Genomic DNA, 24,364 nt, shown 5'->3' on the forward strand with positions numbered 1-24,364 from the left:
TCGAAGTGCTGCGCGCTGCGCCGCGCCGCGCCGCAACATGCCCAAGCCGAGATTTTTCTAGTCGATGTGCAAGAGCCGTTCCACAAAATTGAACGTATAACTGTCTTGGCAACGCGAAACTCAACGCTGCCCGCACATTGACGACCAAAATCAAAATTTATACCTCGCGCTTAGACCTAACAACGTTCAATCGTAGTATTGAGACTAAGAGATTAGACATTTATTATATGGAATATTGATACACATCTTATTGCAAACTTCTCTTACTCGGTGAGAGTAAGATTAATATACAGCGATCGTAATGCCATAAGCTTTTCTTTCGGTGCGCGATATCAAACTTCTGAATTAATTTACGTGTCGCGAGTTGTTAAAACGCGAAACCGGCGAGACACAAAGGCATACCGCCATCATAATCGCAAGATTTACCGTCGTCGATCTGTCGACAAATTCGTTTCACATTTTATCAATGGTACAATTTAACGATATACAATTTACTGTTCGGATGTAACTTAAATGCTATTCGTGTCATTTTGTTGTAAAATGTATTTAAATCTATTCGTCGAATATTAGATAACATTTGTATATGACTGTTACTCGCGTATATCTAATTTTAATAAATAAATGTATTAATTATTAATTACACTAACACATATTTGTACCCGGTCACGAATATAAATGGAAAGTTGTGATAGGTAATAATGATCTAAAGTACATGCAATTAAAAGTAACGCTAATGATTTATAAGTGCAATTCGAGCGTGATCGCGCGATATACTTAATAATGATCTTACGCTGATGTAATGATGTTTCAGTTTAATTAGAGTATAAGTATCTATATATCAAATGATCTGTTGCATGTTGAATTATATCGAAAGAATATGTTAATCGTTTTTACTAAAACGAGCTAATATATCGACCATTTAATGAAATGCGCTTCTATGAATTCGCCCCGTGTTATACGACAGGATCAAATTTATGCAGCAACTGTGCTAAGAGTACAACTACAACGGAATTACTTTACATTAATTTTATCACGAGCTACGATAAAGGCTAGAATATATTACGTTGGCTACTTGCTCCGCGATCATCTCCCGCATCTAAGTGCGAAACGCGTTCATTATCCCTTTAAATACGAATGTAAAACTATGGAATATCCACGCAGATGGCAAAATTTATCCCGCGTACAGAGCAACTTAGCAGTTCCTCCGATGAGCACAACGATTTTTAACGAGCGGTAACGAGCTCCTTTTCCCGCGCATAAAGATAAAGAAAGCAATGTTATTTATTCCATGTGATGTGCAACGCGCGGGAATAGCACGGATTTTTGTCGATCGCGTTTATCTGTGCCATTGACCGTGGCCGGAACCGTAACATTATCATTCTTCGTTCACAACACAATTTGACGAGTACTAACTCGAATAATTCCTATGATTCTTGCATTTCTTTGTACACGCGCTTTCACATTAATTCGCTCAAGCAAGGTAGAATGTTGAGGTTGATATTAAATTATGTTTTGTAATAAAGATACAAAGATTGCTTTTTCTAGTTCACATCTTCCATCGCTTTCTTCTAGAGTAAGAAAAATTAAAAACAAAATTTATAAAATTGTTTTTAAATTTCGCCCGACTATAACGTAATCCAAAGAGGAAAAACAAAGCATATGCGCGAGGATAAAAAAATGGGAATGTGTAGAAAAAGAAGCAATAGGAAGAGATAAAAGTTGGTGACAGTCATCAGCTGTTTCAGGATGCGCCTTATTTATAATGTTTCACTCCAAAAACTTAATGGTGACATTGTACCGATACAATATATTCTTTTATTTTTCACATAAACTCAATACGCACGGACAAAATGACGAGAATGATTAAAAACAGATAGTATCAAAGAATGAAAATTTCTGTCATCCTACAAGTATAGATGGTTCATGAATTTTCCAATATTGGCGAAATCAACGATGGCGATGAAATTCTGTAATTTACGATCCCTATTACCGAGCTAATTTGAATGATGCGAATTTAAAGCGTGGCAACAATGAAGCATACCGTAACACATAACTGTTTCACCCCTCTGTCGATGCGCAGATAAGTCAGAGGCGTGTCTCGCGAAACGCGTGCACAAACCTGTCATACGAGCGATACACTACGTTAAGTCACACAACGATTATCAGCGACGTAGCGCGACAGGTGCGCGTCGATAATACTATCGACAATAATTGCGAATCGTAGTCGATGGCCATCCCCGACGCGTTGATCCAGATCCGCATAATATATCGGAGTGATGCTTCCGCTACGCAGCGACGACGACAACTGATTCCGATCAGTGAAGTAACTCTCTGTTTTCGTAAAACACTAAAAAGATTGAAAACATGAAGAATGAAATTGTAAACAATTTCACATGAAAATAAACATTGTTTAGAAAGTAATCTCAAGAGTCTCTTTTATAAAAAAAAAAAAAGTGTCATTAAAAATGAAAGATAAAAATAAGTCAAAAGAAAATAAAAAATACGTGAGCGATAGAATATAAATTCGAGAAATGCGAGAATGTAATAGGAAGTAAAAAATGATTATGCGAAATTATGTACCAGACGAAAGGTTCATGAGCCGAAAATTCGTAATCATTTCTAAAGTCAGTCGAACTATATTTCGATGTCACATCGACATGGTAAAAGTTTTACGATCATAAAATGACATTTATTATTTTCATCTTCTTAAGATAGTTTTAAAATCGTTTACAGATAAGCGCTAAAAATATAAATGAGTAAAATTAATATTTTATACTATCTTTCATTCAGATCTCTCGTTTCTTACTATTGATATCAAAAAAGTAAAATTCTATTTAATCTAATATAATCATATTTGCACATATATAATCACAATTACATTTAATTGACAATACTTTTTTAATTATATATGTAATTCTGAAGTTTCACGAAACTTTGTTGAAATTTCAGAATTATAATCACAATTACATTTAATTGACAATACTTTTTTAATTATATATGTAATTCTGAAGTTTCACGAAACTTTGTTGAAATTTCAGAATTATACAAGTATTGTCATTCTTCAATTAGCAAGATAATAAAATAAATCTGAAAGTGTTAAAATTAATAGATTTTCATGATTTTTATGTCAAGTTATATGTTTGATGTCAAACAGTTGTTAAAATTTGTACATATTTAATATTAAAGCACAAATAATTATTTTGTGTTAAGCATAATATAAGTCGGGGAAATCGACGAGAAAAAGATGAAGAAATTAAAATGTGAATTATACCCCCTCGATTTTCCCGTTACGATGTAGCGACGGACGATTTAAACCGCCGTCCAAATGGACGATCAGCGTGGGATCTTCGGCAGACCACATAATCCGGATCACGATTAAAACGTGAAAATAACGTCGTTACGTCGGGAACGGGAACGGGAACGGTGAATCGTCCTCAATGCCGGCGTCCTGCCGGAGAGAATCACGGTCGAGCACGAAGGATGGAGACGAACGCGGGGGTGTGCAAAGAGGGGCAACAAGCAGCTAGGGTAACAGTAACGACGTCGACAGGGTTGGCACGGAGGGTAACTCCCGTCGGAGTAGTCCTCCGGCGGCGAAGAGGGATGGAAACGGGAATACGATTGGTTTGTGAGGGTCGCCATTCACGGGGGTCGCCGGTGCCGTTTGGAGTCTGCGCTCTTCCTTGATCCCGAGAGAAGCGTTTCGCTCGTTTCCAGAGAGAAACGAGAGGAGGAAACGTAGGGAGGCAAAGGACGTGGAAGATCCTTTTCGCCGAAGGCCACAGAATACCGGGGAAGGGAGAAACGGAGAACATCGCCGGCCGACCAACCGGCGCAGCTTGACGGACGTCGCGACGCCCTACGTTACCTTTATCGCCGACGCCCTTCTCCATCTCTTCTCTTGGCCTCCGCTTCACTCCTCCTAAATGGAAGAAAGAAACGATCCCGCAGTTTTTACGTCTTCTATAGATGCCGGATCGCGAGCTCCTTCTTTCACTTTCGACATCGCCAAATACGCGAGTCTGGAGATGTACTTTTTCGCGTTTAAAACGACCATTTCGATGAAAGAAGGAAGTATCTTTATTCTCCTGAAATTATATAAAAAAAAATATTCTTTCTTGTATGATTAGATGACGTGTCACAACTTTCTATAATACGATCATTTCTTATAATTAAAAAAGTCTAATATTTTTAATGGAACGATACATAACTAATATTATCACATGGTTGAACCTATCTTATTTCCATTCATGAACACATGTGATAACTCGTTAGACGAAACATAAAAGCTTCTGGTAGGTCAGCATGCTCTTGGCATAGGGTCAATGGTATGACGGTACACTTAAGATGTTATTTACGACGTCGTTTCACCGCTAATGTTTCGATTGAGGCAGGTCGGGTGCTTGCCCGATCTGTTTATGACGAGAACAAAAATTCCATAAGGATTAAGATACCGCTACGATGTAGCAAACAGGAAAAATAGAAATGTAAAGTGAAAGACAATGCACGATGTAATCAGATCCAGTGCCGTACAAAGCAAAATGCACTCTGCAGAAGTTCGCATTGATTCTTAAAAATAACAGCCTGCCAAAATTAATATATTTCTCAAAACATTACGATACTATTTTTCATATATATGTTCCATGTTTGTTTTACGCTTTAACCAAATCGAAGGCTGCAATGTTGCACAAAAATATCCCATTGAAGGTATAGGAATATTTTTAATTATGTAACGTAACATTTTGGCATAGGGGGATAGAGGAGAAATTTCTAGCGAAGAAATCTTATAAAAGTCATGAAGACAAATAATCTTCCAAAAAGGAATGTAAGTACATTTCGAATTAGTTTTTGTCACATTGTCATATAAACCTTGATATAATTTCACAGTTTCTGTGATTACAGAAAGGATTTAATGAGCAAAAGGGATGTAGAAGAGACAAGTAGATCTGTAAGAGAGTTAACAACAACGAGAGTTAACAGCGAAAAGAAAATAATTGAAACAATAAAACAAGCAGGAGAGTTACAGATGAAAATTTTAGAGGAAGGTGGAATAGCAGAAAGGCCACTATGTATTTAAATTTAAATATGATGCAATTTGAGCAAAATGAATAATAATTGTAACGATAGAGGCGAATGACTTACAAGGTAGGATACTGTCATCGAGGAGAGAAAGGCGGGAACGGTTTCATTGTCAATGAAGCAATATTCAAAGCGACTTGCAATTATCATTCTGTGTGTGTGTGTGTGTGTTTGTGTGTGTATATGTATATAGTGAATTATTTGAGAATGGAAAATGTGTACTTGTCTAAACTTTTTCACTATAAAGATTGACGTAGAAATGAAAGTCTTGAATGAACAGAAATATTCTAGAAATCTAGGTGCGGAAAGGAAAGTATCCGCCACTCGTTAGTAATTAAGCGAGTAATGCTCATTGATGGTTTTAATATAGCTCTCGCTTTTTTTTCCACATGGACCGAGTTCCAATTTTAATTTTTTATTGCGTGTCGCCATTAGTCGCATTTTCCCGGCATCGCTGTTTTATTGGCGCATCTACCGTTCTTTATACCACCAAGTGCACAATGCGACGCCGATTACCTGGATTATTTACCGCTGCCGGGAAAAGTTCTATAACGGACTCGCGTCAATAATGTAAATTCGACGGCGCATCCAACAATGAGTACAGCGCGAACGCAAAAGTTTGTGGTGTCGGTAGATACGAAACGTCACGGTGCAGTGAGTGACAGTTGTGACAAAGTTACGTCTCTTTAACCGTATTACACCGTATTGGTTATTCTGAATAAATCGCGCTAGCCTAGATATCTAGATACTTTATTGTCGCTTTACCTTGACATCACAGTCGAGTTTACAACTTTAAGCATTATCGTCAGTGACGTCTAAGTAGAGTTTCAAGTTGTTTACATCTTTTTGCACCAAACAATAAAAGATAGAATAATTCACATAAGATTAACATTATAAGACGATGAACGCGAAGCATATCGAAGCATATCGAACTGTGCGACATATTCCAGCTGACTAGAAAAAAGTTACGTAGCCGAAGACGCGTACGGATTCGTTATTATTGCTGGGTAGCAAAAAAATGCCGATGTTCGACGACGCGACACGGACGCAGCGTAACGATATCGAGGATGCGGCGAAGCGTTCCGCCCGCTAAAAACATGATCCGCGATATTATTCTGCCACGGAATATCTCTATTCAGCCGGTAGCGGTGAAAGAAAAAAAAGCGAAGCGGAGGAGCAAAAGAAAAGAACAGAGAGAGAATGGAGGAAGAAAGGAGACGGGTTGCGCACGCTCCGGCGCGGCGCGGCGTCGCGTCACGGCATCGGCCCTGTACACCAGCGTTGTACTGGCGCGGGCGGCACGACGCGACGCAACAATACGCCGAGAGTGAACGGTAGATAGGTAGATACCCGATTAATTCCCATTGAATGTCTTTATTGTATTTAATGCCCCGTGCGCACGACGGACTGGCGAGCGAGCAAATCGCTTGAGCAACGAAGAGAGAAAGAACGGAGGGAGACAAAGCGATAAGAGAAAGGTTGCGCGCCTCGCTTGCTTTGCGCAGTCGGCTGCCTCCTAGAATATATCGGTGAATGTAGAGGCAGATATGGTACCGGCTACGACCCAACACGAATACACACCGCAAATGTGCGTTGTGTCGGCTACGCGGACATAGATAGGCGGACGATCGCCGAGATATACAGACAGCACTGTCGGGGAACTCGCCGCGTTACATGTATATTTATAATATAATCGTGGATACCGATCTCTCTTCGCGTCGGAGGAACGAAAAAAAACCCCCCGGCACCAAGGTCGAGGGGACCGGAGCGGCACTATAACGGAGAGCACACGCGTAACGCACGACGCTTTTCTTTCACGGGTAACGCTCAAACGACCGTAAAACCCACTTCGTTGCCCTTCTTCCTTCGTTGAGAACGTCGTTTTTCCTAGCCAACACCGGTCGAGGTGCCAAGCGGTTGCTTCCGCCGCGAATTCCATTCCTAAATGTACACGTCAGACCTGTCGGATCGGACGATGCGTTAATTACTCGTCGCACAGTTCACGTTCACGCTATTCGTTGAGTCGCTATGGATCGCGTGATTCCACGGTGCTTGCCGTTACAGAATGGCATAACAGATTTCGAGCGATTCCTTGCAACATGAAGCACAGTATATCATTTTCATTAAATACTACGTATGTGGTGTTATTAAATACAATTAAGTTATTGTTATTAAATTATTATTAAACATTACACAATTATATATGTATGCGTATATATATATTTGCATTAATGAAAACAAAATATAGTTCGTAAAAAATTATATTTAATATAATAACGAATAAAAATTTTATAAACAAATATTATACAAAAACTGATATTGATTAAAAATGTTTGTATTATAATATTACATACTTTATTAATAGTACATTTTTTTAATCATTCTACATAATTTATTATAAAAATAAAAAATGAAATTATCATTTAATAAGATACACAATTTCTTATTTTATATAATATTTTCTTCTATGCCATAACAATACAAATGTACCAGGGTCAAATTAATTGAAGTAAACATCGAATAATTCGTAATCACAAAAGTAAAAATAGTGCAGCAATCGGAAAGATCTTAATTGTTTAATTACTTACATAGGAAGATGAACGAACAATTCGTTGAGTAAGATAATCGATTGAACACTTTTAAACGGCAAACCATACACGACAGAAAAAAAAAAATACGCTGGGTAGGTATACAATAAAAATTTAGAACCTTTTAGCCATTACCGTTGCCCGTCAAGAGCAGACAAATTTGGGAAATTTGCGAGACGAACTGCCGGGCAATTTCGCGTCCGCATACGGACGGGGCACGAGGGCTGTTTTCGGACCTATATAGATCTCAGCTTCGAGAGAGGGGGGGAAGGGAGGGAGAGAGAGAAAGAGAGACGAACGGAGAGTGGAGTTCAGGGTCGAGGCATACAGGTGGTCCATAACATAACAGTCGCTGCGTTTTATCCGGCAGTAAACTGGCGGCAGGCGCACTCCGGCTCTATGATTTAATACCCCAAACCCTTCCCTCCTCTCTGCGCGACCATCCCCTTACGACCGCCCCTCTTCGACTACCCTCTCCTCCCGGGTATACTGGCACCCTGCCCCCTCAATCCCCTGATTCTGCCCTCTCGACATTGCATCCGCGTGCTTGCACTAACCCAGTGCCGCGGAATGGCATTATCAGCCGGATGCTTCTATGACTGCATGCGGGTTAAATGGCATCGCGACGGGAAGCCCGAAGGGCACTCTAATTTTGTCGATCTGTCACCAGCCAGCGAAAGTGTTTGTCCGCGGAGTTAATATGAAGTAAAGTCAGAATAAAGAACAACAAAAACTGAACGAAAGGAAATATTTTGCATTTATAAAATGTTAAGATTAAAAATTTGTAATTAAGATAAATAATTTGTCTTAAAAATTAAAAATAAATTGAACTGATTTTTATTTATGCACACATTTTTATTTATGTATAATTGTCACGATGATAGATTTTCAATATTTTTATTAAAACGTTTAACCGTAAAAACATTCACTTGTTAATGATTAAATTTTTTGTTTACATCACAAATTCATTGATGGTGTCGTTGTGACATTTAAATATCGTGACAGATGTTTTCTTGGCGGTAATTAGCATTTGTGACGACACTCTTACATTGGCCGATTTAATTATCTTGTATATTTTTAATTATCAACATCATAACTTAATTACATACATAATTTAACTGAAAAACCAATTTCTATTAGATCGACATAAATCAAAATGAAATCGGAGAACAACTCAAGCCTACTTAATGATTAAAAATTAACGCGATATCTTTTCGATCGATGACTCGCTCATATTTTGTTCACGCCTATATACAGAGACACAAGGCATCAGAGATATTTTACAGTGGGTAAGCTGCATAACTCGAAGCACGACCACCGCAGAGGCTCCGTAACTCTGTTAATTCATATCCGGAAAGTTGCTCGTGATGAGGGTGGGAATGGTGGATAGAGCAACTCGGAGGAGGGGGGGATTGGAGATGGGCGGAAGACGAGGCGGTACGGGAGGGGTCGCAGATGGTAGGTGGTTGGGCCGACTGGATGGGCAGAAAGAGAGAAAGAGAGAGAAGGAGGGAGAGAGAGAGAGAGAGAGAGAGAGAGAGAGGGCTGGCTCAGCCGGCACGGTCGTTCAGGAGGTGGACGAAGTTAGAGGAAAGGGGCGTGGGGGTTGGTTTCCTTGCCTGGCATCGAGGAATCGATACGCCGCTGGGAACCTAGCGCCACCAACGCCTCCGACGCCCTACGTCATTGCACCCCAACGACCGAACCTACCCCCGGTCCGCTCCACTTCGGTCTTCTCTATGGCTTGCTGCTTTCTCCACTACAGCTCGTTCAACTTCCAACCCATAACCCATCTACGAGATCTTCGAGACGCGCAGACCTCATTGCTCTTACGCGTCCTTCGTTTCCCCATTCGCAAAACGCTCCGGAACTACCTAAATTGCATACGAGAACGCTCGAAACGAAACATAAAAATGAGAATTATATGTGAAAACTTTGTGAAAGATTATCACAGATTATGAAGCAACAATGTGCTTCAAGAACAGTTGTTGAATTTTTGTACTAAACAGAAAATTATATTTGAGACAAAGTGTGAATACAATGAAATCATATATTGTGTTGGTTCAATCAAATAAAATCCAATAGAATTAATAAAATCTCAAAAATTGTATATATCATCTATATATTTTACAGTGGATTCTCAAATTTAAAAACAACAATCTAATCACAAAGCAAGATTAATGAGAGTTCAGTGTGCATAATAACGCGCAAATATAACAAACTTTTTCTCCTTTATTGATTCATACACGAAAAATTAGAAGAATTGTAGCAAAGGTTTCATTACAGATTGAAATATTTACAGAAATATTATTTTATCACAATTTGTCTCTCTGTACATGGCATATAACTTAATATGCTTAATATTATCATTGATTTGTCTTCTAAAAGATTTAATACATGAATGTACAAGTTCTTCAGAATTTCAAGCAATTAGTTTTTGTCGTCCATAATATAATTTACAACGCGTAAAATACATCGAGAAGAAACTAAAATCGAGTCGTCGCGTTAACATCGCGTTCGAAATTTTGAATGCCTTGCGGCATAATGGCGGCAGCATCTTGTGTCGAGGAGTACTTATTAATTTATGCAATTGCGTGCATCATTGGACGTGCAAGATAGTTACGTGCAACCGGGTACTTCCTCGCATGCAATTTTAAAATCCATCGAGAGCCAGAGGGTTCTCTCAGCTTAGGATAACCCGAAGAGAAAGAAAGATGGACGAAAACGAAGGGAGAGAATTGCGGAAAGAGAAACAAAGGTAGAAGGAGAGAAAGAGAGAAAGGACCAAGTTAAAGAGACATCGAAATGACACGGCGAGCTAAACTTCTGGCACTTCTCGATGCTAATGCCGCATTCGCAAGCGTGGTAAACGTCAAGGCTTTACGAGAACTTGATGTCCCTTGTGGATTTTGTAACCACGAGTTGCGACTTTGCCTCTCTCAGTTATTCAAATTGTATTCGTCCGTCCTGTCTGGCCTGCGATGCTCCCGTTATTCTTTCCACTTCGCTTCGCATTTCATGAAATCCAGCCATCAGTGAAAGATGACACGACATGGCGGATGCGAGAAGATAAATTCCAGATTTGGGATAATTCCCGATGTGATCGGAACTTTAATCGCGTTTGGTTGTCGAATTAACGTCGCGCAGCGGCATTGCGATAGTGAATGAAAGCGTGAAATATTCACCGAGGTTTCGTCATCATGAGATTAACATCGATGCGCGTAATTAAAAAATATTTGCTTCGTGCCGCAATTTTGTGTATCGATATAATCACGCGGAGATAATGATTTAGCGCGGAAAATGTAGTAATGGGGTATCATCGATTTATTCGGCTACTTTTATTGGATCGATCGGACAGTATCTCGTTAATTAGAAACTACTGCGTATCGGATGGAATCGAGCCGCGTATTAGCTATCGCGCGCACGAATCGACGCGCCGACGATGCGGATTAATTAACGTACGGATGCGCGATTTAATTTCACTTGCGCTATCAACTGGTTTGACGCGCGAGAAATTTTCCCAAATTTGGCTTTCATCCACTAATACAATCTGCACTGATGATGCGCCAGGCCGAAATAAATATTTTGTATAATGAACGCGCGAAATTTCTGATCGATTTGAATACAAGAATGAAACTTGTTTATATAAATTTACGGGTCATTACAATTGTGATAATGGACCGAAGTTGAGAACCATCCCACTCACGAATGTATAAGAGACGAATTGGTTCACAAACCTCGACTGACCGGTACGATTTAGCTTTGACCCAGTCGTAAAAGTAATGGAACGTAATGCTACGGACCGCCGACTAAATAGCATGTAATAGCAAGAGGTAGCTACCATGAGTAAAACGTGTCTTCCAATGTCAACCGCGTCATCATAAGGTAGTAAACAACAGGGAATCGTTAATTAATACCTTGTTTTCCATCACAATTTGTTTTGCGTTCAACCGTCTCGGCATTACGACAGTCGCGTGACAACTCCATTTATACAGCATAGTGGAATAACGATTGTCAAGTCACGTCCTCAAACGAGTTTTACGCCATATGCATACGATATCATTATAGCCTATGCTACAACGGTGATTAGATAAACAATCGAAACGCATGTGAAATCAAAGTAAGTAATATCATGTAGACGTGTAATAGAAAATGTATAGCATTTGCATTTATAGAAAATTTTTATTTAATTTAAATCGTAAAATTATTGAGTTCGTTAATCATAGGATTATTCCTATCGTCCGCGTTTCTTATCCCTTATCACTCTCATTTTTTTCTATTCATCGATAGAACATTCAAATCAGAAAACAATTCTACAATAGATAATCCCGCATAATGTTATATAAAAGTCGCAATTTTATTACAATTTCATTCAAATTCCTTTTGTGTTCTCGTCTCAATCCTACAACAGTAGTCTCACATTTCTCATTTGTACAGCAAACGCCTACCACATCCTTTTGATCAACGGTTTTGAGAACACTTTCATAACTTACTAAGTTAACGGTGACTTTTTCTTAATTCTTAAATAGAACTGTACTTCAACAATCATATATTAAAAATTGAGAAAAAATTATTATATAATGGCTATAATAGATAAATAATAATCCATTATGTTTAGATACATTGCAGACAGTTCTATTCTCACTGCGTAACACCATGTTTTGTAAAAAAATACGAGAAAAAATGTATCTACCGCTTGTTCCCGTCACCGTCATGCCAGAATTGGTTAAGACATCACACTTATCCAAAATGAAAAAAAAAATTTTTTAAAAACAATTGTCAAAGAGCGAAATACGCAATTCGTCCGTTTCGCCGAGCCATCCGTTATAACGACATCGACAGACGCGCGAGAGTGGAAAGATCGGTCGTCGAAACGGCAAATCGATATGTCGTCGATACGACGTGACGGGCGTGTATTGTCAAGCCGAAAACGGTACATACGCACGCACATTTGCCACGTTCGCATACGCACGTGCGTTTACGTCAATTCTGCAGCGTTCGCAAACGCACCCTCGTTATTCGCTCGTGCCTATTTTGTATGTAGTGCACATACGCATGTGCGCGCGCGCGATTGGTGGCATACATCATTGTGCGACTAATTTCCGTGATAAATATTTTACGGACGGCCATTACGCGGGGATCCGCGTGTACGTGCGATATAAACTATGGATGTGACTGCGGTGACGGCTGCATCGTCCGCGGGGAGGGCAAATAGTATCCACGAAGGGACAGGGTACCCGCGGCGACGCAATAGGGTGTAAAGGGAAAAGCCTGATGCCCATAAAATTCATCCAATCGCATCGTGGCAATATGCCTTGAACGATAGTATATTCGTTAACCCCGAGACGCTAGTATATGTCAATATACAACACATATTTCGCACAAGTGTTTCTCTCCTTCACATATATATAGTTTTTATACTCTTAATGACATAGAAAAGAAAATGATAAGTAAAAATAAAAAAAAAATAATTATTTAAATTACAATCTATGATTTAATTATATTCCTGTTAACATTACATTGCTAATAAACGTTAAGACAAAAAAAGGTCGTTTAGCTTCTGTTAAAAAAAAAAAATTATCAAATTCTATTTTATTTCTTAATAATTATTTCTTAATAATGTGTGCATTTTTTCTTATTACAGTGTTTAAATTAACTCGTTTACAATATTTTTAAGAAAATATTACCCATAGAATCAATTCAGAGTTGAATACAATCTTGATGCGTAAATATACTAACGAACATTAAATATCTTTTTTAAATAGCGGTTCTTCATTGATACTTCGCTTGGATGAGATCCAAGCGGAAGACGGATCAAAGGTGACCACGAGTGGTTCACTTCGAGACATACCGACGACAGGTGAATTCACGCATAATGCTGAGAGGTGACTAAAAAGGTGCCAGGCCCGTATGCGCGTCGTTAAGCGTGTGCCTATCGCCTCTTAAAAAGACCAGGCATTCATGGCGGGATTACCGCGACGAATCATTGACTATTCAGGTGTTCGTCCTGCGAGCAGGTGGTATCTCGACTCGGCGTCTGCAACGCATACGCATCGAAAGGGTGCTAAACTAGTCGGGGCCAAGTAAACTTACGTCCAAGTATATTTCATAGAGTTGCTCGTTTTCGAATTTCATTTATAGGCAATGAAATTGTCTCTTCTCATTCGTTTCGTTTGGCGCAGCAATGGTGCTGGGCGTCGCGACTATCTAGATTATCTGCAGCACTAATTATATTAGTGCTGCACATATAATCCGTTGTTCTATATATTTAAATCAGACCGTCAGTTGGACAACTGAATTGTTCCTAAAAACAGTCGACGATCATATGCGCGTGATTGCCGCGAAAGAAATTTGCTAAGTATACAGCGACAGAATAATGAGCAAAAAAGTAACATGCGAGTCTAACACTTGCTGAGTGTTATACCATTGCGGACACGCCGCAGCATCAAAGTGAAATCAAATTTATGCCCCGGCCGTCCGGGAAGTCCCTAACGAAACTTAAATTAGCTCGACTTAGCGGAGAATTTAGGAAGCGGCCGGGCTTGAAAATTTACGTCGCCGAAAGTGAGTCGACGACGCGGAAGGAGGGCAGAAATAATGCGGTGCTGGCAGCGGAAATCATTTTTCCAACCCATCGAATTTAATACGCTGCTCACTGCTTAAGAGCGATAATATATTCGAATTATCGAAGAAAAGATCGAAAAAGATTTGTGGTCGGAAAAGATCTGTTGGTAGCATGCGAAAACTGAAGAAAACAAGAACATTTCTAGAGAAACGAGCGAAAATAATAAAGAAGTAATCGTATAGAAAGAAGATTATAAAGAAGACTCACGTAATTGGAGAAAACAATAATTGAGTTCTATCGTGTCTACGGAATTGAGTGGCAAAGTTTTGTTTCTCAAACCTTTCTCTCTCTCTCTCTCCTCTCTCTCTCTCTCTCTCTCTCTCTCTCTCTCTCTCCTATTATACACATACAACGTTATTAAACGTCTATGTGTTTAGAGGTTTACATATATTCCACGTTTAACAGATAGAAAGATTTTACAGATCTTCTGACATATAAAACATTACAACATATATTTCGATTAAAAATTCATCACTTATATTGCTATATTAACGATATATCTGTAGTATTTATTAAATATTTAATATTTGTTATCGCAGTTGATACAGTAAATCATTGGTATTTATCCAGTATAGAATCGTATATAGCCAAGTCAAGATGATGTAGCCGTTCATTATTGTTGACTAATAGATATGTAAATAAATCATGAGATTGACGTAAATCAAACGCAAGAAAGAGAGAGGGGACACTTTTGTCTTTCCTTCATCCGTTCTTATCTCTCTCTTCGATGCGAATCACCATCGATTTGCATAGATGTGTAATTGCCAATCTCATTAAAAATAGTTAAACTTGACTTTATATAAGAAATTCACAACGGACTTGTATCATGAACGCGAGAAACATACGTTACTCTTTTTCATTCAACCGTGAATCTTGATAGTAGCTACCCATGAAAGTTTACGTTGACCATCGTGATACGATAGGTGGATAATCTATCAGCGATAACTTGAACAATCACATTTAATTAGTTCAGACATGAAACATTTAATGTTGTTTTTTCCTTCAACAGATGCAGATTTATATATAGATTATAATATCGATCGATAGCGCGTACTAACCACGTGCAATCGATTAAAGTTAACTGCGAAATATTGCATGCGCTTATGTTGAGAACGAAGAGGAATTGATGCGAAATCTCATCGCGCAAAAGATGACTTCGCAATATCGTAATATATTCCAGAACAGTGCGGAGAAAACGAGTTTCCAAGCAAGTTACTCCTGTCGATGCGCGGACTATAACGGGATTGAACGATATTAAATATAGGCCTCGGGGAGGAAGCCCCGAAGTCACACCTGCGGGTGGCTTCATCCCTTAGGACATCGGCCGGTTCGGTTGGCAAAGCAGGGATTACTCGTGCTAAGAGGACGTGCAGGGCTTCGCGCCTCATCGTCTGGAAAATGGCTTACTGCTTACATTTACCTACCACTTGCACCCTCTGGCCATTCGACATCCTATATGCATTCCTCCTCTTTTGCGATTGTCGAGACACCTTTATCGCGCATCATACTAAGAGTATGAATAGATCCTCTCCTTGATGCTTGATCCAAAAGAGACAATAATAAATGTACATTTATGAAAATATAGCTTTAAAAACAATATGCCTAATTTTATCCTTCACGATATAACTGCAAGAATTTGATATCAATGGTAAAAAGCATCACTTTTATGAATGAGAATAAGTCGTATTTCGAATGAATATCGCAAACAAACCATTTGATAACCCTATTAATAGAAACTGAATTGAAACTCAATAAATGTTCATTCGCGAAGCAAAATTATATGACCAGAATAAAGCAGTTCGTAAGCTATAGTAATGCATTAATAATTCCAAATTGATTGTATTATTCGAATAAAAATATCCCGCGAATGTTCCATTAAAGCGACAAATATTTCTCAACGCTTTAAGCCGATATGTATAAGAACGCGAGACAATATTCAAATAGGTGCCAATGTCTTTACGAAAACACGGAATTATCAAGAAAAAAAAATTGCAAATTTATTGCTAACGATATGTCGGCTATTACATAATATCGCAACATCCTTGAAACGCGTTCGCGCCAACTAAGCGGGAGAGTGATTTATGCGCCTTCGGGTATAAGGAAGAGGGACGGAAGTGCGGAGTATTGGGCTTCCTATTCCCGCAGGAAGAGCTATCCGGAGGCTGCTCCTTAACTCCACTCGAGTTGGCTTCACCGCTGCGTTACAACCCCGAGCGTTCACTTACACCCCGTGAACGAGCCCACGGACACACGCGGACGCGACGCGACGCCGAAATCGTTCCTTCCGTCTCCTTCCACGAATAGACGACCATTACCGTGTGTGCTTCATAAAGCTTGGCCACTTCACCGCTCGAGCGGAGCATTAAAGCGTCGATCGTCTCCCCTTAAAGCTTCTCCCGCTTCTCACTCTCTTGTCAATAGGAGTTGAGAATTTCGGTTAGTGTAGATATATATCGGGAAGAGATTCGGGCGTTCCTTCCGGAACGGAAGAATCGATGTTGCGATTGTTTTATGCTCGAATGTCTACTCTTAAGAGTTCTCCATGAATTTTAGACGATCTCAAAATAACATAAAAATGCTTACGTAATATTGCACTCAAAATGTAATTCAAGAAAAACGCGTAAAATTAAAAAGAAAAACCGCTTTGAAAATCCGCTATCGAATTAAATTCTTCAGCTATATCCATCTTTCTCTCTTTAATAAATAAATATCAGTCAAAAAATTTAATTTGATCTATTTTCTACACTAGAGCCAACCTTAACTTACCACGATGCGACCACAAATCTCAGCATCATTTCTCGTCCCTTATACGTAATGATATCCAAAATCTATGATGGCGCGCGATTCCGGCGAGTCTTTGCCCCATGAGGCTGACTAGTTCACCGCGGGAGACGTAGGTGGATTTTGTGGAGTCGGTGTTCCGCGATAATATGTAAATATTCCGTTATCTCCAACGACGCGGCCCCAACGAAGTTTTCGGACCGGGTGCAAGCACCGACAGGCGGGGTTCGGGGCGATTATTCGAAGCGCGTAGTAACTCGTAGCAATTACGCGGCTTACGACAAATCGATAGCTTTTAATTACACTCAGGAATATTTACGGGATTTCGACAGTCGCCCTCTCAGCCATACAATTCAACAGACTTTTTCATTTTCTTTGCAAAACGCAGTAAAGTGAACGAATGCTATCGCGATTCAATATTTGTAATTATCATTCAATTCATTTTTATTTGTCAAATCGATACCTCACATTTATCCAATATATTAACAATTTTCCATAAGCGATAACAAAATATAACGCTAGTACATCTTTCATCGCAATGTACATACACAAATTGTTTTCTTCAAATCTTTTAATCTCTACACGTATGTTGCACAGTTAAAAAGTAAAAAAACATGTCAAGTCAAATTATTGTCTCTATTTATTTGTTTAAAGAAATAAAATTAATTTTTGGCATAAAAATACATTTCGCATAAAAATAACTTCATTAGATATGCAAGAAAGAAAGAGAAAGAGAATATGTAGTTCAAATATAGATTATACTTTGAATTATATCATGATCGGTCAGAATATATCTCACAGATAACAAGATATTGAAACACATCTCTAATGCAATAATAAATATTGATTTAATCGAGTATACTATAGTATATTCATAATATCAGCTATATGCTGATATTTTATTACAATCGAATAAACGATATTATCGAGCGATCTTAAGATATTTATTTGACATATGTGTTAATTAAGAATTTAATGGAGCACAGAGTGAAAATGATAGAAAGACTAGTTGGTCAGTCATATGTTTTAAAGAAGATGCACCCCAAAGAGGAAGCGAAAGAAGCCGGAGATACGGTAGCGGAGTTCATCGTCGGAAGCTGCTCCTTTCTCCACAGAATTGCGGTAGAAGAAGCGGGGAAAATGATTAGTTATTAAAATGCCGATAATTATATATAATCAAACATCGGGGAGTGTCCCTACGCATACATTTACGTGGCTGCATGTCGAGCTCTAGGAAAGCAACTCTCTTGCGCTCTCTCCTTCTCTCTCTTTTTCCCTATTTCCTTCTCTCGCGCACTCTTACGGCATTCGTCTATCTTACTTTTACTTCAACGATGGTTGCTCGCTAGCTAGTCGATGGTTGGTGCAAAACGGTAGGACGAGCAAGATAGGGGGAGCGAAAAATAGCGAAAGGGCCGTTCAAACGAAAGGGACGGAAGATACACGCGCATTATAAAAAGCCTCTAATAACTGTTATCCACGATCTCAGCGAGCCAGCAGAAGCACCGAATAAGAGAGACGAGAAAGAGAGAGAAAGAGTAGAAGTTGCTACTCTAGAAGACGGATCGCGTAGGTAATGGTTCCGACAACGAATCCAAGACCTACGCGCGATTTTATAACTGTGAAATATTCTTAAAATACTACATCGGAGTCCACATATACGTATAAGAAGAATCTAAATGAGTTAACTGAAACGGCAAAATTTCGCTCAAACAGCCATGATAAATAATTTCTGTAATATGTTGAAAACATATAATTTACTCGGTATTAAATATACCGTACATTCACCAAGCGTATGAGTTCAATTAAACGAAATGAATTAACTTAGTTAAAATCGATATCGTCTAAATCAGTAAACGAGACGGGATTAATGTCATATTTCACACACCGCTAGTTATTTGCGAGAGAGGCAAATTGAAGTAAGCTAGCCCCAATAAGTTCATTCGGTCAAACGATCGATAAGTTACATGATTGGAATATATTATACTGAAAAAAAAAAATATATATATATATATTGTTATGTTTATTATTACACTCCAAAATCAGAAAAACAGTAGATATATGTATTATAGAAGATGCATATTTTGATTATTTATTTTACATATTACTCAAGCATTTCAATTGAAACTCAGAAAAACAAAGCGCATTTGCAAAAGAAATAAAATTTGTACCAATTTAGTTTTAATGATTAATGTTGATGTGCATTAATATTTAAATTGCCTTATAGCTTATATAACTAGTATTTTTGTATAATTTGTTCAGTGTAACTATAGATTAATTAAGTTTAAAGTTATGCGCGCGAATATATAAAAATCATAATATGAATATAAAAGCAAGACGATATCATCAATTTTTTTACTTTTGCATAAAACGCATCGCAACACATTTTGCGATGGAACAAAAAATATATGCGCGATTACGATCGCGATCGATGGAACGGTGATAGGTGGAGTCTAAATGCGTATGGATATACGATAACAGTGCGAATCCTGTGAATGGAGGGGCATCTCTCTCTCTCGAGGAACCGCGTCAATGAGCCGCGGCCATCAAACTGCTCAGACGTGTATCGCTACTACAGTGGACCCTGATGATTTACAACACGTCGCACGACGAGAGTTCAACCGAGCGAGGTCAAATCGTGCGCCGTCCATATACGTCCAGCATTTACATCGCTCACTCGTCAGTCCGTCAACGAAATTACATACCGAAATAGACTATCGTGAATTTGATAATATCGAAGCGTTCACAAAGACTTTCTTGAAACAAGCTATGACTCTGTAACTTTCAATCACACTTCAAAAAATTAAATATATAAAAACACATGGTTGAATTATTTCAAAGTTATATAGCATGACTATTGTCATTTACGCAATCACTGCAGCATAGAACGTGATAATTCTTAACACATCCAAAGGCTTGATAATAATTTCCGGTTGTACTTGGGTAGTTGCTGCCTATTTTAAGCGATGAGATACCGATTACGCCTGGCGTGTATTAATTTTCTCCGATGTATTATAATAACGGGAGCTGCTGCTCATTGTGCAGCCTCCGTCCGCAGGCTTGCCGTGTAACGATCGTCCGGCCGAGATAACCGCCGTGCCATCCGCGTCCGCGCCAACGTCCTCTAATTACGCGGAAATTAATTATAAGCGTATTACAGCTTGGTTTTCTTCTTTTTTCTCATTTCGGCTTCGTGTTTTTCCCCAAGTATTCTTCGAACGCAAAGCAATGCTACGAGCAATGCTACGAGCAATGCTGGTGCAGCGGATCAAGCATATTTTTTTGTCGCATATTTTATTTCTTTTACTATTCTACTTGAAATTAACTATATACTTCTTATATAAATAGTCATATTCAGCTGTGTAATTGATATAACTGTATGTATAATCGATGGAATAATGCATCACAGATTGCACCATCGATGAAAATTCTCGTGTAATCATTAATTGTACAACGATTGAAGGAAACGGAAATAAGAGTAACGAAACGATCGTTAATGAACGAGCAGAGTGGCGAAGATCCAGTAATCGTTGTGCAACCGGAAACAGCGCGGGAAAGACTTTCACGTATTCGCAAAGATAAATTGACTCGCACGAAACCAGTTTGTGCATCTCCGGACGCGATAAGTTGTATACAACGACGCAACGCAATCGCAATCTTTAATTGTACATTCATTATGCACTCTCGCAAAGCAACAACTGCCCCGTCATAGACGAATCAAGCTCGCCAACTCTTCTTCTCGCACGGGATCTCGATTGACCTTCGATCTCCGACCGACGTAGGCAAGACTGTGATTCATGCATGCGTGTAAAATGCAAAACGCATATCTCGCGACTCACACGGCACCGCAGTACATTTACAGATATCCATACGCGCTTGCAGAATGCGGGTATTGCCTGATCGTTATCAACGAAGGTGCGTTTCTGTGATCTTTCCTAACGGCTTTTTGCCTATCGATGTCAGCCAATTTTCACACAGGGTATACGTGATACGGGTATTTAACGAGTATTGCAATACACCGGCTGCAGATATCGTGCCGATATGATAATAAAAAATGTTGGTCACTACTTTTCTTCTTATACTTACAGAATATAATTTTTCCTATCTGTGAGATATATAGGATATGAACTTGTTGTCGGTATTAAATACTAATTACTAGTATATCTATAAATATGTTAAAACTTTTTCAACTTTTATTATATTAACGAATTGTTTTTCAGTTTTCAATTGACGATAATTTAACGTTACTAACCGAAGAAATAACAAATTAAAAATTTATTAACCATATTTTTACATACGCGTTTTATCTTCACCTAGCATTCCTCAGGCCTATATTTCTCCGTTCAGTTGCTGGGAATCCAGAATCTAAAACCGTCGTGCATTCGCAGAGCAGGCCGCAGACGACGTACGGAAAGCAATGGAGAAAGAACGAAGGAGAGATGAAAAGAGACGGATGAACTTTCGACGGAAAGAGGCAGACAGTGAACGGAGCAGCAGCGAGCGAGAGAAGCAGATTGTGCCAAGATAGGTTGACCGCCGCCGTCAAAACTGGTAGGCCTTGAGGAATTATGCGAACTATTCTTGCCAGTTTGTCCGCCGTGAATTTACGAACGGCGTGATGACGCGCAGCAGCCGCCAAGTCCTACCCTGGGCGTGACCGAACGGAGGGATCGAGATAGATCCTCAGAGATTATCCATCCTGCCCACGTCTCAGAGAATCGACTGTTCTTTTCCCGTGGTGTAAACACTTCCCAAGAAACGACATAAATTAAAAAGGTCTTTAATTTATGCGCGCACGCGCGATGATATTGAAAACATTAATCGAGCAGATAGATAATAAGATAAGTTGAAAAAAATATTAAATATTGTCGAGAATGTCGGCTCAATTGTGTATATCCCACGTACATTCCGATACCCCGATTATTTTAGTCACGCTCAAGTATCTTCCACCGCGTTCCACGATGTGCACGAATAACAGATTAACTAATAACCCAAGTACCGACTAAACCTCAATCACTTCGCAGTTACGATCGATTACCCTCTACCTTCCTTACGCGGTAGCAACGATGAGAATCAATTACCGTCCTTTCGCTACCCATGAACCCATTTCCTGATCGCGATGAGCGAACCACTACTACGCGCGAGACGATTTACCTGCGATAACCACCGCGAGTCTCCACGGGATCTATTTGCGAACGATGCAGGCCAGAAAGAAGCGTTATTCCACAGTGTTCCCTTTTGCTTCTCATACGTCTCGTATTGCGCAATGCAGTCTGACGAGCACACGATAAATGACCGGCGCTCCTCCTCGAGGAGCACTACATACGTAGGAATACGCGTTCAGATTTCTCGTTGTAGCCTATTTCCCGCGAGACGCCGTGTCATCTTTGTCCCTTTACGTCGCTAAACGAATCACCCGGGAATGAAAAAATTAGCCGGTGATCACGCTGGGACCTCCGTGGGAGTTACATCTCCAATGCGCGTTCACTTGGCACTCGACGATTTGCATCGAACATTACGTCAGCGAACCGATCTATCAAGCAGAGAACTGAAAGTTCCTGATACGATCAGCAAACTGCTGAGTCGATTAGAGTTCTTGTGGACCTTTATTCAATGATTGACAGTTTAGTACCTGCGTTTAAAATTATTCATTTGTAATTTTTTTAAATTTATGTTCTTGATGCTCTCTATTTCATGAACATTCCCTAATAAAAAAAAATATATATATGAGAGAGAGAAAGAGAGAGAGAAAATTTAAATAGCAAAATAATATATTCTATTTTTTTAAAAGATTCAAATTATTCATAGTACAATATGATATTCATTAAAATATTCGAGAGACAGAAACTAAAAAACTAATAGCGATTTAATCAGGGAAATATATTCAAAAGGCATACCAATACTTGAATTTTAAAACGCGTTCTGTCTTATGAGAATTCCTTCCAACTTTCCAAGACCTTTACCATTGATTCTCAGATCTTGTTGAGCGAACACGCGCCTTGCAATATGGTCAAAGCGCAATGTGCTGTTTGTGTCGAGCGCGAGTGCTGAGAATTTGAATGAAATTTCGATACACGAAGGAATTAGAGTCACCGATGGCCTTGAGAGTGCAATCGTCAGCAAATAAGATTGATGATAGAGAAGGTAAGAATTTCTTTCGCATCGTAACGCTACCGAGCTACAGAACGCAATTTTTAAAACCAATTATGTACTATGCACAACAATATCGAATAATAATTTCAAGCATACATACGAATATACGTAAGCGAGATAAGCGTGGCAAAATACAGAAATTGATTCACGAAGATTTTTGCGAATCGAGCGGACAGATAAATAACGCATAAATCAGCGAACGACGAATTCTTGACAGATCGCGATTTCGAGCCCCGACTATACCGAAGGCGGTCCTTGACCTACCGATCACTTAAACGTATCCTTTTCGTTGCAGTGAAAAATCAAAATTTCTTTTTTCCTTCTTCTACTGCGGTCTCTCAATCTTGCGTGAGACCTCAAAACGAGATCGTGTCCGTCGCAATTATTCCCCTTCACCCGCTTCACAGCTCCACTTTTCTTTCTCTTTCTTTCCTTTTCTACCGCTATCGAGGTGTCGTGTTGAAGTGGCCACGTAGTGCGTCCGGATAGCAATTCCCTATTCCTCGCGCGCGGCCGATCGTCGACAAAGAGAAACGGCTCATGAAATATTACGCGACACGGAAATATATGCCCGTGCACGCAGCTCTTCCTTTGATCAGGACCCGAGAAAATCGCCCGTTCCAGTCCCAAGGGGCAAGATGGACCGCGAACTCGGCGATGCAACGTTATATCGTTTCGATATCCTCTTTCCACTGACCGGACCTCTGCTCGGATCTTCACACCTTCCCTCGCTCCGCGCCATTTCCATCCCTTATCTCGCCCTCTTTCGTTTCTCTACGGTCCGGTCATACCTTATGTATGACACACCGCTTCGTCGTCGTCCGAACGGGACGAACGCTCGTTTGGTATTCGGCACTGACCACTCGCCACTTTCGTTGCGGATCTGGCCCTATCCTGGGACCTCGCGTAGAAAGAGTATACGTGGTCCATGCTCTCTCTTTCGACCCAGCGATACGTATTCGTGCCGCGCATAAAGAAAATTCCTTGTAATAGTCTCACGGAGACAACAAAAATACGAAATTGCCAAAATATGAATTGATAAGAGCGAAGCGTTATATATTAAGACAATGCGTAAGCTCGATCTTATATGTATATTACATAAAATTATAAAAATGTAATTACTTCTCACAGTTGTTTA

General features: G+C 39.4%; 1 protein-coding gene across 4 annotated transcripts in view; it reads right to left on the bottom strand.

The window, feature by feature from the left end:
• hth (Meis homeobox homothorax) overlaps positions 1 to 24,364 on the bottom strand; it is a 418,172-nt gene that overhangs the window by 189,896 nt on the left and 203,912 nt on the right. The window lies entirely within an intron of this gene.

Source organism: Mycetomoellerius zeteki, unplaced genomic scaffold (genome assembly GCF_001594055.1).
Source record: "Mycetomoellerius zeteki isolate Tzet28-1 unplaced genomic scaffold, Tzet1.0 scaffold146, whole genome shotgun sequence".
In the NCBI taxonomy this organism is placed as follows: Eukaryota; Metazoa; Arthropoda; class Insecta; order Hymenoptera; family Formicidae; genus Mycetomoellerius; species Mycetomoellerius zeteki.